This window comes from Macaca thibetana, chromosome 3 (assembly GCF_024542745.1).
Source record: "Macaca thibetana thibetana isolate TM-01 chromosome 3, ASM2454274v1, whole genome shotgun sequence".
NCBI lineage: Eukaryota > Metazoa > Chordata > Mammalia > Primates > Cercopithecidae > Macaca > Macaca thibetana.
The window spans coordinates 67,754,200-67,770,234 of NC_065580.1; positions in this window are offsets into that span (position 1 = coordinate 67,754,200).

Consider the following 16,035-nt stretch of genomic DNA (forward strand, 5'->3'; position numbering starts at 1 on the left):
TCCCTTGGTTTAATGTAGAGGAAACGATCCAAAGGCTTAGGGAGATTGGGATGGTGGAATGGATTATTCACTTTATACCTATTCATCCCAGCTGAGATGGTCCAGAATATATACCTTTGACCAACAGCTTGCAAAATAGATTTGTGAGGGCAGCAGCTGCATCTTTGAAGAGCCCTGTAATTCCTTTTCTCTGTATGTCAGATCTAACAGTGGGAAACACAGTCACTCAACTACAAAATTGAAATACAGTGGGAATCATTGGATCCTGAGGTGGCAGGAGCCAAGTGGCAGCACTCAACTGTCAAAGGCAAGGTGGGCGTAGCTACCATAATGGAAAGCAGAGGTAAAACAGCAATCAGAATAGTCTGACTCATGTAGAGCTCTGGCATTGGCTAATGAATCATGGTGTTTCTAGAAGTGAAATTGATAGGAAGCCTACTGCATTTCTACTTAAATTATACAAACAGAAAACTTCTAGGTCGAATGGACAAAAGACTAATTTGAATTATAAAAACAGAAAATCATGGCCCCTCAATCAACTTCCAGACTTGAGCCAGTTTACAGACCCAGAACCCCTTAAATAAAAGGAAGGGTGGGTCCCCTTGAGGAAGGACCCCACTACATTACTGACAATTTATGCAGTGAATCTTTCTCCTATACTTCCTCAAGGGGACCTCCAGCCTTTTACCATGGTAACTGTGCATTGAGGAAAGGGAAATGATCAGATATTTTGGAAACTACTGGACACTGGCTCTGCTGACATTGATTCCAGGGGATTCAAAACATCATCGTGGCCCTCCAGTTAAAGTAGGGGCTTATGGAGGTGAGGTAATTAATTGAGTTTAAGTTCAGGTCTGACTTACAGTGGGTCCAGTGGGTCATTTCCCCAGTGCCAGAGCGCGTAATTGGCATAGACATACTTAACAGCTGACAGAACCCCCGCTTTGGCTCCCTGACTGGTATGGTGAGGGCTATTATGGTGGGAAAGGCCAAATGGAAGCCTTTAGAGGTGCCTCTACCTAGACAAATAGTAACTCAAAAACAATATAACATCCCTGGAGAGATTGTGGAGATTAGTACCACCACCAAGGACTTGAAAGATGTAGGGGTAGTGAAACCCATCACATCCCCATTCAACTATCCCATTTGGCCTGTGCAGAATGACAGTGGATTATTGTAAGCTTAACCAACTAGTGACTCCAATTGGAGCTGCCGTACCAGATGTAGTTTCACTGCTTGAGCAAATTAACACATCTCCTGGTACCTGGTATGCAGTCACTGACTTGGCATATGCCTTTTTCTCCATTCCTGTCCACAAGACCCACCAGAAACAATTTATCTTCAGTTGGAAAGGCCAGCAATATACCTTTACTCTCTACCTCAGGGGTATATTAACTCTCTGGCTTTGTGTCACAGTCTTATTCGGAGAGACCTTAATCGCTTTTCACTTCTGCAAGATATCCCACTGGTCCATTACATTGACAACATTATGCTGATTGGATCCAGTGAGTAAGAAGTAGCAAACACAATGGACTTATTGGTGAGACATTTGTGTGCCAGAGGGTGGGAAATAAATCTGACTAAAATTCAGGGACTTTCTACCTCAGTAAAATTTCTAGGGGTCCAGTGGTGTGGGGCCTGTTGAGATATTCCTTCAAAGGTAAAGGATAAGTTGCTGCATTTGGCCCCTCCTACAGCCAAAAAAGAGGCACAATGCCTAGTGGGCCTATTTGAATTTTGGAGGCAACACATTCATCATTTGGGTATATTACTTTGGCCCATTTATTGAGTGACCTGAAAGGCTGCCAGTTTTGAGTGGGGTCCAGAATAGGAGAAGGCAACAGGTGCAACAGGTCCAGGCTGCTGTGCAAGCTGTTCTGCCACTTGGGCCATATGACCCAGCAGATTCAATGGTGCTTGAGATGTCAGTGGCAGATAGGGATGCTGTTTGGAGCATTTGGCAGGCTCTCTTAGGTGAATCACAGCAGAGGCCTCTAGGATTCTGGAGCAAGGCCCTACCATCTTCTTCAGATAACTACTCTCTTTTTGAGAGACAGCTGTTGGCCTGTTACTGGGCTTTGGTGGAAACTGAACGTTTGACTGTGGGTCATCAAGTCACCATGCTACCTGAACTACTTATCATGAACTGGGTGCTTTCTGACCCATCTAGCCATAAAGTGAGTCATGCACAGCAGCATTCCATCATCAAGTGGAAGTGGTAGTTGTGTGATCTGGCTCGAGCAGGTCCTGAAGGCACAAGTAAGTTACATGAGAAAGTGGCTCAAATGCCCATGGTCTCCATTCCTGCCACCCTGCCTTCTCTCTCCCAGCCTGCACCAATAGCCTTATGGAGAATTCCCTATGATCAGTTGACAGAGGAAGAATAGGGCCTGGTTCACAAATGGTTCTGCACAATATGCAGGCACCACCCGAAAGTGGAGAGCTACAGCACCACAGCCCCTTTCTAGGACATCCCTGAAGGACAGCAGTGAAGGGATATCTTCCCAATGGGCAGAACTTCAAGCAGTGCACCTGGTTGTGCACTTTGCATGGAAGGAGAAATGGCCAGATGTGTGATTATATACTGATTCCTGGGCTGTAGCCAATGGGTTGGATGGTCAGGGACTTGGAAAAAGCATGGAAAATTGGTGATAAAGAAATTTGGAGAAGGGATATGTGGATGGACCTCTCTGAGTGGTCAAAAACTGAAGATATTTGTGTCCCATGTGAGTGCTCACCAACGGGTGACCTCAGCAGAGGAGGGGTTTAATAATCAAGTGGATAGGATGACCCTTTCTATGGACACCACTCAATCTCTTTACCCAGCCACCCCTGTCATCGCCCAATGGGCCCATGAATAAAGTGGCCGTGGTGGCAGGGATGGAGGTTACTCATGGGCTCAGCAACATGGATTTCCTCTCACCAAGGCTGACCTGGCTACAGCCACTGCTGAGTGCCCAATTTGCCAGTAGTAGAGACCAACACTGAGCCCTCGATATAGCACCATTTCTTGGGGTGATCAGCCAGCTACCTGGTGGCAAGTTGATTATATTGGACCTCTTCCATTATGGAAAGGGCAGAGACTTCTCCTCACTGGAATAGACACTTACTCTCGATATGGGTTTGCCTATCCTGCATGCAATGTTTCTGCCAAGACTACCGTCCTGGACTCACGGAATGCCTTATCCACCATCATAGTATTCCACACAGCATTGCCTCTGACCAAGGCACTCACTTTACAGCTAAAGGCTGGGTGCGGTGGCTCACGCCTGTAATCCCAGCACTTTGGGAGGCCGAGGCGGCAGGATCACGAGGTCAGGAGAGCGAGACCATGCTGGCCAACATGGTGCAACCCCGTCTCTACTAAAAATACAAAAATTAGCTGGGCGTGGTGGCGCATGCCTGTAATCCCAGCTACATGAGAGGCTGAGGCAGGAGAATCGCTTGAACCAGGAGTGGGAGTTTGCAGTTAGCTGAGATTGTGCCACGTCATTCCAGTCTGGCAGCAGAGCGAGACTCTGTCTCCAAAAAAAAAAAAAAAAAGAAAAGTGCAGCAGTGGGTTCTTGCTCATGGAATTCACTGGTCTTACCATGTTCCCCATCATCCTGAAGCAGCTAGATCAATAGAATGGTGGAATGGCCTTTTGAAGTCATAATTACAACTCCAACTAGGCGACAATACTTTGCAGGGCTGGGGCAAAGTTCTCCAGAAGGCCATGTATGTTCTGAATCAGCATCCGATATATGGTACTGTTTCTCCCACAGCCAGGATTCACCAGTCCATGAATCAAGGGGTGGAAATGGAAGTGGCACCATTTACCATCACCCGTAGTGATCCACTAGTGAAATATTTGCTCCCTGTTGCCATGACATTATGTTCTGCTGGCCTAGAGGTCTTAGTTCCAGAGGGAGTAACACTGCCATCAGGAGACACAACAATGATACCATTAAACTGGAAGTTAAGATTGCCACCTGGACACTTTGGGCTCCTTCTCCCTTTAAGTCAACAGTCTAAGAAGGGATTTACAAGGTTGGCTGGGGTGATTGACCCAGGCTATCAAGACAAAATCAGTCTAGTACTCCACAGTGGAGATAAGGAAGAGTACACATGGAATACATGAGCTCCATTAGGACATCTCTTAGTATTACCCTGCCCTGTGATCAAGGTTAATGGAAAACTACAACAGCTCAATCTAGGCAGGACTATGAATGGTTCAGACCCTTCAGGAATGAAGATTTGGGTCACTCCACCAGGTTAAAACAACAACAACAACAACAACAACAACAACAAAAACACAACCTGCTGAGGTGCTTTCTGGAGGCAAAGGGAATACAGAATGGGTAGTAGAAGAAGGTAGTCATCAATACCAGATATGACCAGGTGACCAGCTACAGAAATGAGGACAATAACTGTCATGGGTATTTCCTCCCTCTTTTGTTAAAAATGTTTGTGCATGTATACACTTGTACTAAGGAAATATCTTCATTTTATTTCCTTTTCCTTTATCACGTGACATAAGATTTATTGACTTCATATCAGTATTTAATTATTGGTAACGTTTTAAAATAGTATTTGGGCTGGGGATTGGTGCATTTCCAGTTGTACAAAGGATAGTTGTATTATGTTAGGTGTAATTATGACCTCATTATTGTCTTTATTTGAAGATTATGTATGATCTCAGTAGATGTGTATGGGTTCAAGTTGACGAGGGGTGGACTTGTGATGGTTAATAACTGAGTATCAACTTGATTGGATTGAAGGATACAAAGTGTTAATCCTGGGCGTGTTTGTGAGGGTGTTGCCAAAAAAGGTTAACATTTGAGTCAGTGGACTGAAGAAGGCAGATCCACCCTTAATCTGGTGGGCACAATCTAATCAGCTTCAAGCAAATGTAAAGAAGGCAGAAAATTATGAAAAGCGCAAGATGTGCCTAGCCTCCCAGCCTACGTCTTTCTTCCATGCTGGATGCTTCTTGGCTTCAAACATCGGACTTCAAGTTCTCCAGTTTTGGGACTCAGACTGGCTCTCCTTGCTCCTCACACACACACACACACACATATATATAGAGAGAGTGCCAATGATTTGCTCTCAAAAAAAAAAAAATATATATATATATCTTCTATTAGTTTTGTCCCCCTAAGAGAATCCTGACTAATACAATGTTACTAGAACAATGGGGGTTGTAAAGTAATGAATTGGTTCCTTTGCTCTGTTTACTCTTTCATTATTTCAGATGTATTTATTTAGTGATGACTACTGGGCCCATATTCTGCTAGGATTTGTGAGAAAGACAAAATAATGTGGTATCTTTCTCTCTGTGACAGTCAAGTTGAGGAACACAAGACAGAAATCCATGGAATAATTTAAGAAAGATTCCAAGGCAAATACCTGATAGTCAAGAATGGGAAGAATTCTTAAGTGTGGTAGGAATTCGAATTAAGAGAAAGGTCAAGAGGAGCATAGGTTATCTGTGCCTGGCAAGACTTCTTCAGGGAGACTTCCAGGGAATAAAGAACTCTAAGCAGCGAAGCTGTGTCAGGCATTGTACTCACTGTTAAACACATATTAGGAACTGGATTATAAAAGATAATAAATGTATAGGTTTGTCCAAAGGTCTAGTATGACCTTTAGTTAGTGCACTGATGTTTCCATTTGCTGTAGAGTACCCTAGAGACTTTAACTGATTCCATGATGCTTCCTTAGGGCTAACGTATGACCTTATGAGTGTTTAGGTATCTTGAGATACTGCCTCACTGAATCCTTCTTGATTACACAATCAATCTCCTTAGACTTGTCACTAACTTTTTTGGGTGGAGGTAAAAGAAAGGCAAAAAATGTTTATTGTATCAGGGCTTGTGCTAGAATTTCCAGAATGTGTAGAAAATAATACTGTAATCTAACCAAGAAACCACAATGGTCCTCTTGACACACCCAATATTCATGATTCTCACTGAAAGGAGATTGTTTTTTCTAGTCTTAGCTATCAAGGAGAGAAATTATATGGCCTAGTCATTTAACTATTGCATAAAGGACCAACTCACAGAACATAATAAAATAATGTAATAAATCAAGGAGAGTTTTAGGGCTGTGTTTTGCATTGAAGAATGAATATCAATAAGTTTAAGCGAGGTTCTTCTCTACTAGGCTTTTAAAAAATGAATAATAGAACTTCCTTGTAGTTCGTCATGAATACAAATTATATACAAATGTCAGAAGAGGAGAAAAACAAGTATGTAATTCAAGTTTTAGTATTACTTTTTAAAGTATATGACTTGTCAGGATAGGACGGACCAAAATATTGAGTTACCAGTTCCATAAAATGAGAATACTATAGTTGTTTTCTGATGTGCAAAATACCAGTAGATACTTAAAGAAAGAGGAAAAAGACAATGATACCGCTAGGTCTTTAAAAGTAAAATGGACTCATTTCCCAAGATTAGGAGGAGTCAGATAAGAAGGTAAAGTTCATTGCGTGCTGTATGCTTTCCATATTTCAACCCTAAGATATTTTATTCTTAGCCCATATACAAAAATGCGCTGTCATTTATGGTCTTCAACAGTATAGAAATGGAATGGAAACAATGTAATCAGGTATCTCTGTGTTACTTGTAAGTCATTGGTATGCTAGCCAATGATTTGTTCTCAGCTGGGGATAAAATTCTTGGAACTGAACTCCGTACATCACTCCTCCTCTATTTCCACTTTCAGGGTTGTGTCATTCTCGGTTCTTCCTATCTTTATCAGAGAACACTCTACACCCTGAAGCATCTGATAGTTTAGTAAGGCTTATTAAAATGTCTAGACCCACCCAAAAAAGCCAAAGTATTGCATAAGTTGGCAGTTTATATGCTTTCTTCTATCCTTCTCAAAGTTTTCCATGCATATAAATATACTCTTCCAGATTGCAAGTCTTCTGGGGGCAGAGACTATTTCTTTTCACTGACTTCCCTTCTTCTTGCCATCAATGTGGCACTTGCTCCTTTCATCCTTCTCCGCAGTGCCCTCCCTAATTCAGAAGATACAGATTATTCTTAATATTCACTGCAAAGCTCTTGGGGAATTAACAATTTCCCTAACTATAGAAAGAAAAAATCTGTACCAACAAATTTGCTAGTACATCTGCACTCTTTGGTTTATTCATTGTGCATTTGCATTTTGTGAACGTTTTTTTCCTCATGGGGGAAGACAAACTACAAACGAAAGGGTAAAGTTGAGGAATATTAGGGGTCATAGACGTAGGCTACCCCTGAACCTTTGTAGGAAGGATTTTGCAGGCAAGTCAGGTAGAATCCTGAGAGAGCAATTTCAGGGCAGAGAAAGGCAAAATGAATCCCATTCAGGTGAACAGAGAAATATTTATTCATTACACATAAGTTAGGGGGAAGAAGAAGTAGAAGGGGCTGGAGACCTCTGAAGGAAGGAAATAGTTACAGATTCCTAGGAAGATACATTGTAGGAGAATCTGAAGTTGAAAATACCAGCCGAGGGCATTGTATTGCTTCCTTTTGAGGAAAAGAGGCCTCAGGTTCAATTCATTTGTTTTGGACTAATAACAAAAAGGCTTCCAGGGCAACCCTGTGATTTTAAATATGAAGAAAACAAGTCCGTGGAAGGAAAATCAAGCTCCAGTATGTGACCACTGGTGTCCTAAATAACATTAAATTACAAATCAATGGGTGACTTGAAAGGAGATTAAACTTTGTGTTTGTTAGTCTATTTTTAAGCATTTCTTTTATAAGGATAGGAAATAAGGTTATACAAATTTTAGCTTTTTGTAAGATAATCTAAAAGCACCTTTTCCACCTTCTGTTCTCAGAATTGGCAGTGAAAAATTGTTCTGATCACAGTTTCTTGAAGTATAATTACTTTGTCAAAAGAAAATATAATTAGAACTATTTAAAAATGTGCTTTAATTGTATTTAAAGATTTGATAATTTGTTCATGTATAAAATGTTCTGTTAATTTAGCAACAAGCAGCAGCAGTGAAGTCAGGAAATGATCTGACAGTTTTTCTCTTTCCTGTTTTAAAAATACCATCTATTCTACCCTTTTGTCTATTCAAAGAGACATAGTCAATTTCAGCAGTGGATTGAATTAAATGCTTGACACAGCTTTATGAGTATCAGGTCCATTTATTTCCTCTGTCCCACTGCACTTTTCACACATCTCATACCATAACTGTGGCAGAATAACAATGATAGGTGCTGCTAGATTCCAATACACCCCTTCAGATCTCTTCATTCATAAACTTAATTAGCATAAATCTATTTCTTCTTTCTCATCCCTGCCCTGAAAACTCTGGAAATTCCCTCCCTCCTTCTACTATTCTTATTCATCACTTAAAAAATCTCTTCTTTTTGGCAGCAGTTTGATAGTTTGAATTCCCCCATGAAAGGCAAGTTCTTGTCATATTGCCAACCTGCAGATTTGGATCAATAAATCAAAGCTTTTTGGAAAAATATATTTCTTAGAAGTGAAAGGGGCTCCTTTTTCACAATCCATAAAACTACATAAAATACTGGGTTTCAAAAAAACTCAGAGACACCAAGTTTTAGAATTGGGTAGAAAACAAATGTAAATAATTAATTATTCTTGGTTCATATCATCTAAGACTAGAATTGTTAGCACCAAACGAAATAGATGACTTTCTCCTCTCTTTCTATTGAGTGTGCTCTTCTAGTTCCCACCTTTGTCCTCTCTGGGACTTTGGCAATAGATGGGGACTGGATCTAAGAGCATGTGCTCTTTGGGAGGGACTTACAGGACTGGTAAGGAGTGGAGGCACTGAAGTAAGATGACTGGACCTTGAATCTCAGTTTACTTACAGTTTATTTAGCCTCACCAAACTTCAGTTTCTCTAACATATAAGGTAAGAGTAATGATAGTACCTATCTTTTTTGGTTGTTGTGAAGCATTTTGTAGTAGTCCTTTCTCACACTGCTAATAAAGACATACCTGAGACTGGGTAATTTATAAAGGAAAAAGGTTTAATTGACTCATACTTCAGCACGGCTGGAGCGGTCTTAGGAAATTTTCAATCATGGTGGAAGGTGAAGCAAACACGTCCTTCTTCACGTAGTGGAAGGAAAAAGAAGTGTGAAGCAAAAAAGGAAGAAGCCCCTTATAAAACCATCAGATCTCATGAGAATTCACTGCCACAAGAACAGCGTGAGGGTAACCACCTCCATGATTGAATTACCTCCTGCTGTGTCCCCACTACACAAGGGAATTATGAATTATGGGAACTACAATTGAAGATGAGATTTGGGCAAGGACACATCCAAACCATATCACATTTAGAGTTTCTAGTTATTACTGTTATCATGCGTGATTAAATACTGCCTAGCCAAATGTTTCAAACGTATGAGGAACTAAGATGGATCCTCTGGGACTGGAATATTTTCTCCTAGAATTCAACTGCTGATTAATTGATAGTGACCCTTAGTTAAAATTACATAAATTTCTAGCTAGTTTTATTCTCCTCTCTCCCTTTAACCACTTTCTAATTGAAATAAATTCTGCAATGGTCATTTTCTAATTTCACACTTGAAGTGAAAATATGTATATGAATTATTTGGATAAAATACAATTTTCTTATTACTGAATTTTGTTGTGTGATCTGAATTACTAGTTGAGGTCAGAGTATCTGGAAGACCACAAAAATATATGTGAAGAATATAAATTTCAATCTCTCATTCTAAGTCTTTTTTTCACCATGGTCTGATATTGATTTGCAGAAGTGGAATGGATGGAAAAAAGAATGACAGTCCATTTAGATAATTAAAATAATTGAACAGAAGAAAGAAATTCAATGTTGGCTTCAGTTGCAATGCAGTAATGAATTCTCATTTGTGACATACATTGTTTAGCATGAAATTGATAAAGAATAGGATGTTCTTCCTATAATGTTTTATTTCATCTTAAGCATTGGCATTTAAGCCATTTATTGACCATACTTCTCATATTCTTCAGGTTTCAAAAAATTTAAATAGCAAAATAGATTCAGTTTTGTACCAAATTATAATGACACCAAGTAAATTTATGAATAACTAAAAGTATTTGTTTTATCTTATTGAATAATGGTACATCTTTGAAAGTCTGTTTGAATTATTTTCATTTTATAAATGTGAATACTCTAACTAGTTAACATTGTAGAAACTGCACTTTAGTTTCTTAAGGGGGCACGATACCCTCACCTGGCATTGAAAGCAGAATCCTTAGAAATAGATGAAAATGCTTTCCTATGTAACTATGTGAGCTTCCAAATGATGCAGACTATTGGATTGGTTATGGGGATGACCTTGAATAGGAAAAACTAAAAATGAATGCTTAGATCCAATCCTTTTTGGAATAAAGAATATTCATAGAAGTAGTTTGACTCAACACTTTTAGCTTTGGCTAAAGTGACAGAAGGTATGCAAACTAGAATTACAAATCATTTTTAAGAAGCCCCAAAAGCAGAGAATAAGTTCATGTTTGACCATTCTGACTATTGACAGAGCTCTCAGGATTGACTGGGATTGTCAGTTTTATGGGACTAGCTAAATACTCATTGTTGACTGAAGGGAAGCAATACATTGGTAAACATTCCAGGACCAGAAAGTTAATAATTTTGACTTGGTTACTTGGTTTGAATTCCCAGAGGGAACATGGAACTGTTTTTCTTTATTTGAATCTGCAGCCTTAAGCTGAAGAAATGCAGCCTGCTACAGTACATGTGTTATTAAATGCTGTATCTTGCCTCAGACCACAATGTGACTATCATTTAAAGCTAACTATATGCTACATCTGATTGGGAAAAAAACTTGTATAAGTCCTTAAGCAATCTCTAAAGGCAGTGGGTTAGACCCTATGTCTTGCTAGTTGGGTTGAACAGAAGCAATATTTACTATAATATCTTTTTTCTCTTTTTCTTTTTTTGGTCAAAACGTAAGGGCAGACAATTTTTAAAAATGTTTTTCTTCTCTAACAGCAACTGCTCAATGAACTGAAAAATCATTTTCATAGTAGTTCAGAATGATAGTATTTATTTCAAATTTAGCAAACGTTTATTGGGGTCCTACACTTTACCAAGCACATTGTCAAGTACTTGGGGCTATAAAAGTGAATATGGCTCAGTCCAGTCTTAAAGGAATTAAGAATATATGGGTGACACAGACTTCTAAAAACAAAACAAAAACAAACATGCTAAGCATAAGGTGATTTACTAGACAAGTAAACGTTAAAGACAGAAGTTTCACTTAGTTGAGATAGATTTTTCTGCAGGCAGAGAAAGAGGAAAGGGGATTCCAATTCTTGAGGTATACAACCTGCCAAGGCATAGAGGTGTGACAGTTCATACTGCCAATAGGAAACAATGTGTAGTGCAACATGTAGCAAATTATAATCACCACTTTTGATATAATCCAAGGACTTGGTCATCTTCATTGGCTGCTTCCTTTTCTTTTATGAGTCCTATAGTGTGTTGCCTATACAACCCCCTATATATTTAAAGGATGTAGAACTACTATCATTGAATGTTGGATTAGAAATTGATCTCTGGTGTCACTCAAGTTTTTTTGCTGGGATGCACCATTTGAGTTTATAAATGTTACAACATTCATTAAAGACCTTGGAATTGAAGCTGCTATTAATTTTATCTAGTCAAACTTCACTGGAGGATTGATTATGAAGTTGGGTTAAAGATTAAATCAGAACCTTACTCTGGAGCACTGGCTGAAAAGTAGTGTAAGATTTCTGGCAGATATCTTCAGCATGGAGGGTGAGCTTTTTTATCTGTGTACCTTCCAAATATTGTGGTTCTTAGATCACAAACATAACCTATACTGTACTTATAAGAGAGTACGTGTTCAACAAATATTTGTGAAAAGAATGAAGGGATATAGGAGGACACAGCATCTCCAGTGGATCAGAAGAAGTCACAAATTTCTGCTGAGACTGTTTACATTTTACAATGGAGGTAAATGTCATGATCCTGAGTCCCTATTCCAGAATAATAAAATATCCTCCCAGGCAGAATACAAAATCCAACACTAAATTCTGGTCTAGGGTGTGGAGTAGAGAGAGTTAACAATTGAGAGAGAGAAGTTTTTAAAGGAGTTATTAGAAGTAGTTTGTAGTATAGTCCAATAATTGTTGATTATAAAAGTCACCAGCTTTTAGTTCCTGTTTGTGATTTTCATTAGGTTTAATGAATGTAAATCATGTGGTCCTCTACTGACCTGCTCAAGTTCATTATTCACTAGGTTGTCTGCAGCTGGTTGTTTCAGGATTAACTGTCATGCTTAGAAAGAACAGCTCATGTTATTCACAAAGCCTTAAGCAAGGGTGATTTGGGGAATGAAAGTTAGTCCACTCAGAGCATGTGGCTTCAGTGCTTGGCTTGTATGTGGTGACTCCATAGGTGACATGAGAGAAGACACACAGATCCTAAGTGGGCATAGACCCTGGATTTCATATGCAAAATAAACCCCAGAAATGCCTTTACTAATATTTGATTTATTAGCATGTCAATGAGTACTTATTGGTTATAATTATTATTAAATTGAACTTTATTTTAAAAATTTAGGGGAGAGATGTAGGGTTTGAATTCAGTGTAACGTATTGTGAGATTAGGTCCCATTAGTCATATAGTTATGAAGTCTGACTGTACTTTTGAGTCACCTGGAGAGCTTTGAAAAATCCTAAATCCAGACCTCAACCTGGGTCAGATTATAACTTCTAGGATTTCTGGTTTAGCAAGTCTGGTCTAGCAAGCCTGGGTCTCTCTCATAATTTTTTTGTTTAAAATTATATATCTCTTACAGAAAAGTTGCAAGAACTTAAGTATACCTGCTACCTACATTCATCCATTTTTAAGGTTTTGTCACATTTGCTTTATCATTTCTTCTCTTTATGTATCTTGATTTTTTTTTCTGAAATGTTTGAAAGTAGGTTGCATACAATATGCCTCTTTACCTAATGATTATTCAGTGTATATTTCCTAAGAATTAGAATATTCTTTTACATAGCCAAATTACAATGACCAAATTCAGGAAACTTAACAAACATAGTTTTTAAATTAGTAGACTTTATTGTTTCTTATTATGGCAAAAAGTATTGTATCAATATACAATACCTGAATCTACAAACCAAATTCTAATTTGCTCAACTGACCCAATAAGTGTCTGTGATGTTTAATTTATGTGTCAACTTGACTGGGCCAGGGGGTGCCCAGATATTTGTTCAACCATTCTGGGTATTTCTATTAGAGTGTTTTGGGATGAGATTAACATTTAAATCAGGAGATTTAATACAGCAGATTGCCTTCCATAATGTGGGTGACACCATCCAATCAGTTGAAGGCCTGAATAGATAAAAAAGGCTGCTAACCCTCCCTCCCAGGTAAGAGATAATTCATTGAGCCGGATGGTCTCGGAAATGGAATATTGACTTTTTCCTGCCTTTAGATTAGAACTGAAACGTTGGCTCTTCCTGGATCTTGAGTCTGCTGCCTTCAGACTAGAGCTACACTATTGGCTCTCCTAGTTCTGCAGCTTGGTGACTCACTCTGCACATCTTGGGACTTGCCAGCCTCCATTATTTCTACACAGGAGCAGATTTATTATAAAGGATTGAATATTGGTTCTTCTCTGGAGAATACTGACTGTATATATTCCTCTATAGGTTTTTTTTTTTTTTTTTTTCCCTAGCACAGGATACAGTCCAGGATTGTATGCTGTGTTTAGATCCATATGTCTGCAGTCTTCTTTAAACTGGAACAGTTCCTCAGCCTTTCTTTGTCTTTCACATCACTGATATTTTTTTGAAGAACACAGGACAGTTATTTTACAGAATGTCTTTCTACTTGGGTATCTCTGATATTTCTTTATGATTACATTCAGGCTATATATTTTTGGTAGAATACTTCATATGAGCTGTAATTTTTTCTCCTAGCCAGAAGCACATTTTATTGGTGACATTAATTTTGATCTCTTGGTTAAGTTGTTGCCAGTCTTCCCACTGTACTGTTATTCCCATATTTTGTTTTGGAACTAAGAAGTAATTTGTGGGAAGATACTTTGAAATTTTTGTTCTTTTGAAAGTTTTCACCACTAGAATTAGCACCCACTCATGATTCTTGCCTAAGTCAGTTTTTACAAGGGTGGTTGTAAAATAGTGATTTTTTTTCTTTCTTTTTTTTTTTAATTATACTTTAAGTTCTAGGGGACATGTGCATAACGTGCAGGTTTGTTACATATGTATACTTGTGCCATGTTGGTGTGTTGCACCCATCAACTCGTCAGCACCCATCAACTTGTCATGATTTTTCTAACTTGGCTTTCCTTTCTTTATTAATTAGTTGACATTCTACTGTAAGAAAGAGTTTCTTACTTTCCCATTTATTTGGCTATTTATTATCAATAAAGATTCAGGGATTTTTATTCAACTCAATGAGTTATACTGTATCACTCCGTATTTATTTTCATAATAAAATTATTCTAGATTTGACCAGTGAGAGTCCCTTCAAGTTGGCTGCTATATCTTCTTGTTATTCTCTTATAATTTTTCACGCTTAGTTTTATTCTGGAACATGAAGGTGTTTCTGATTCATTTAATACCTTCCATGTCCCAGTCCTAGGATTTAACCATTTCTCTAGGGACCCCTGGTTCCTTTTAGTGGGGAAAGATATTTGGAAACCAAGGTCTGGGTGATATTGTATTTTATTAATAAAGTCAATCATTAGAGTGAACATACTGATGTACGATTATGGGAGCAGATATTGTGAAAACTGGAAATTTGGAATAAAGTTGTTCATCAATTACTTAAACCAAAAAGGATGAACACATTTAATTAAGAAAATACATAGCTAAATATTATGATAGTTGATTTTCAGTTGTTTAAAAAAGCATTATTAGAGTCAAGAAAAAGGAAACAATATTTTATAATCTATTATTTTTTTTTTAACCAGTAAGCAGTGTTGTTTTTGTTTCAAAAAACTGGCACAGGCCCATGCTTCTGCAAAATGAATGACACTGTTTAGCTCTAAATCAGTTGCAAAGTGACCAAATCGTGGCAGTGACAAAATAGACTTGACATATAACTACATTGCAGATATGTATTTGAGAAATAGGGTATTGATGCAATTGATGAGTTTAAGAAACATCAGTTGCTTCAGAATGGAAGACATGAAAGATGGGCAGGTCAGATCTGTGCTGTGGCTGAATCCTGAGGAAGTAGCAAAATATTACACTCTAAAGCAGGAAGAAACTTAAGAGAGATAACCACTGAAAAGTGAAATGTGGAAATCAAAAGCCCTGTCTAGAAAAATTAAAAAATAGTGAATTAAAACATATAAAAAACAAAAGTAAGTTGCTCAACTAAGTCTGAAAACAATGTGCCATTGTGAGAACTCATACGTAAGTAACCTCACAATACTAGGAATGAAATTATTAATCAGTCTAACAAATTTTCTTTGAGATACAGAAAACTTATTTATAAAACTTACATTAACACATATAGTAACGAAATTTATTAAGCGATATTGCCCCTAATGGCAGGATGTGGGATGGTGGTGGGTGTTGCAGGCAGAGGGTTGGCTAATGATGTCACTTGCAAAGATTCAGGGGCTTTATCATGTGGAAGAAGGTATTTTCAGTTTCGATGCTAAACAGGAAGTAACATTTCTAGCAAAAAGAGTAAAAATACTATGATATTGTCAGAATATGAAGAATCCTGATGTTGATCATAGCAGAGAGAACAAAGACCCAACATATTGAGGCTACTTGGAGAAAAGAAGTTCACGGACTCATTCAGACTTTTCCTTTAGCAAGTAGAGGACAAAGTCAGTGTCTCACAGAACATGATGGAGGAAAACAAAGTAAGAATCAGTGGTTAATACCTGGTGCTTAATGATTTTACTGTAAGCAGTGCATGAGTGACAATGAAACATTTTGTGCAGTATGCTAGAAATATCAAATTAGGACTTACATGGGGTACACATGATCACCAGACCTGAAAGAAGAGGACTATAGAACTGAGCAGAGAATACAGT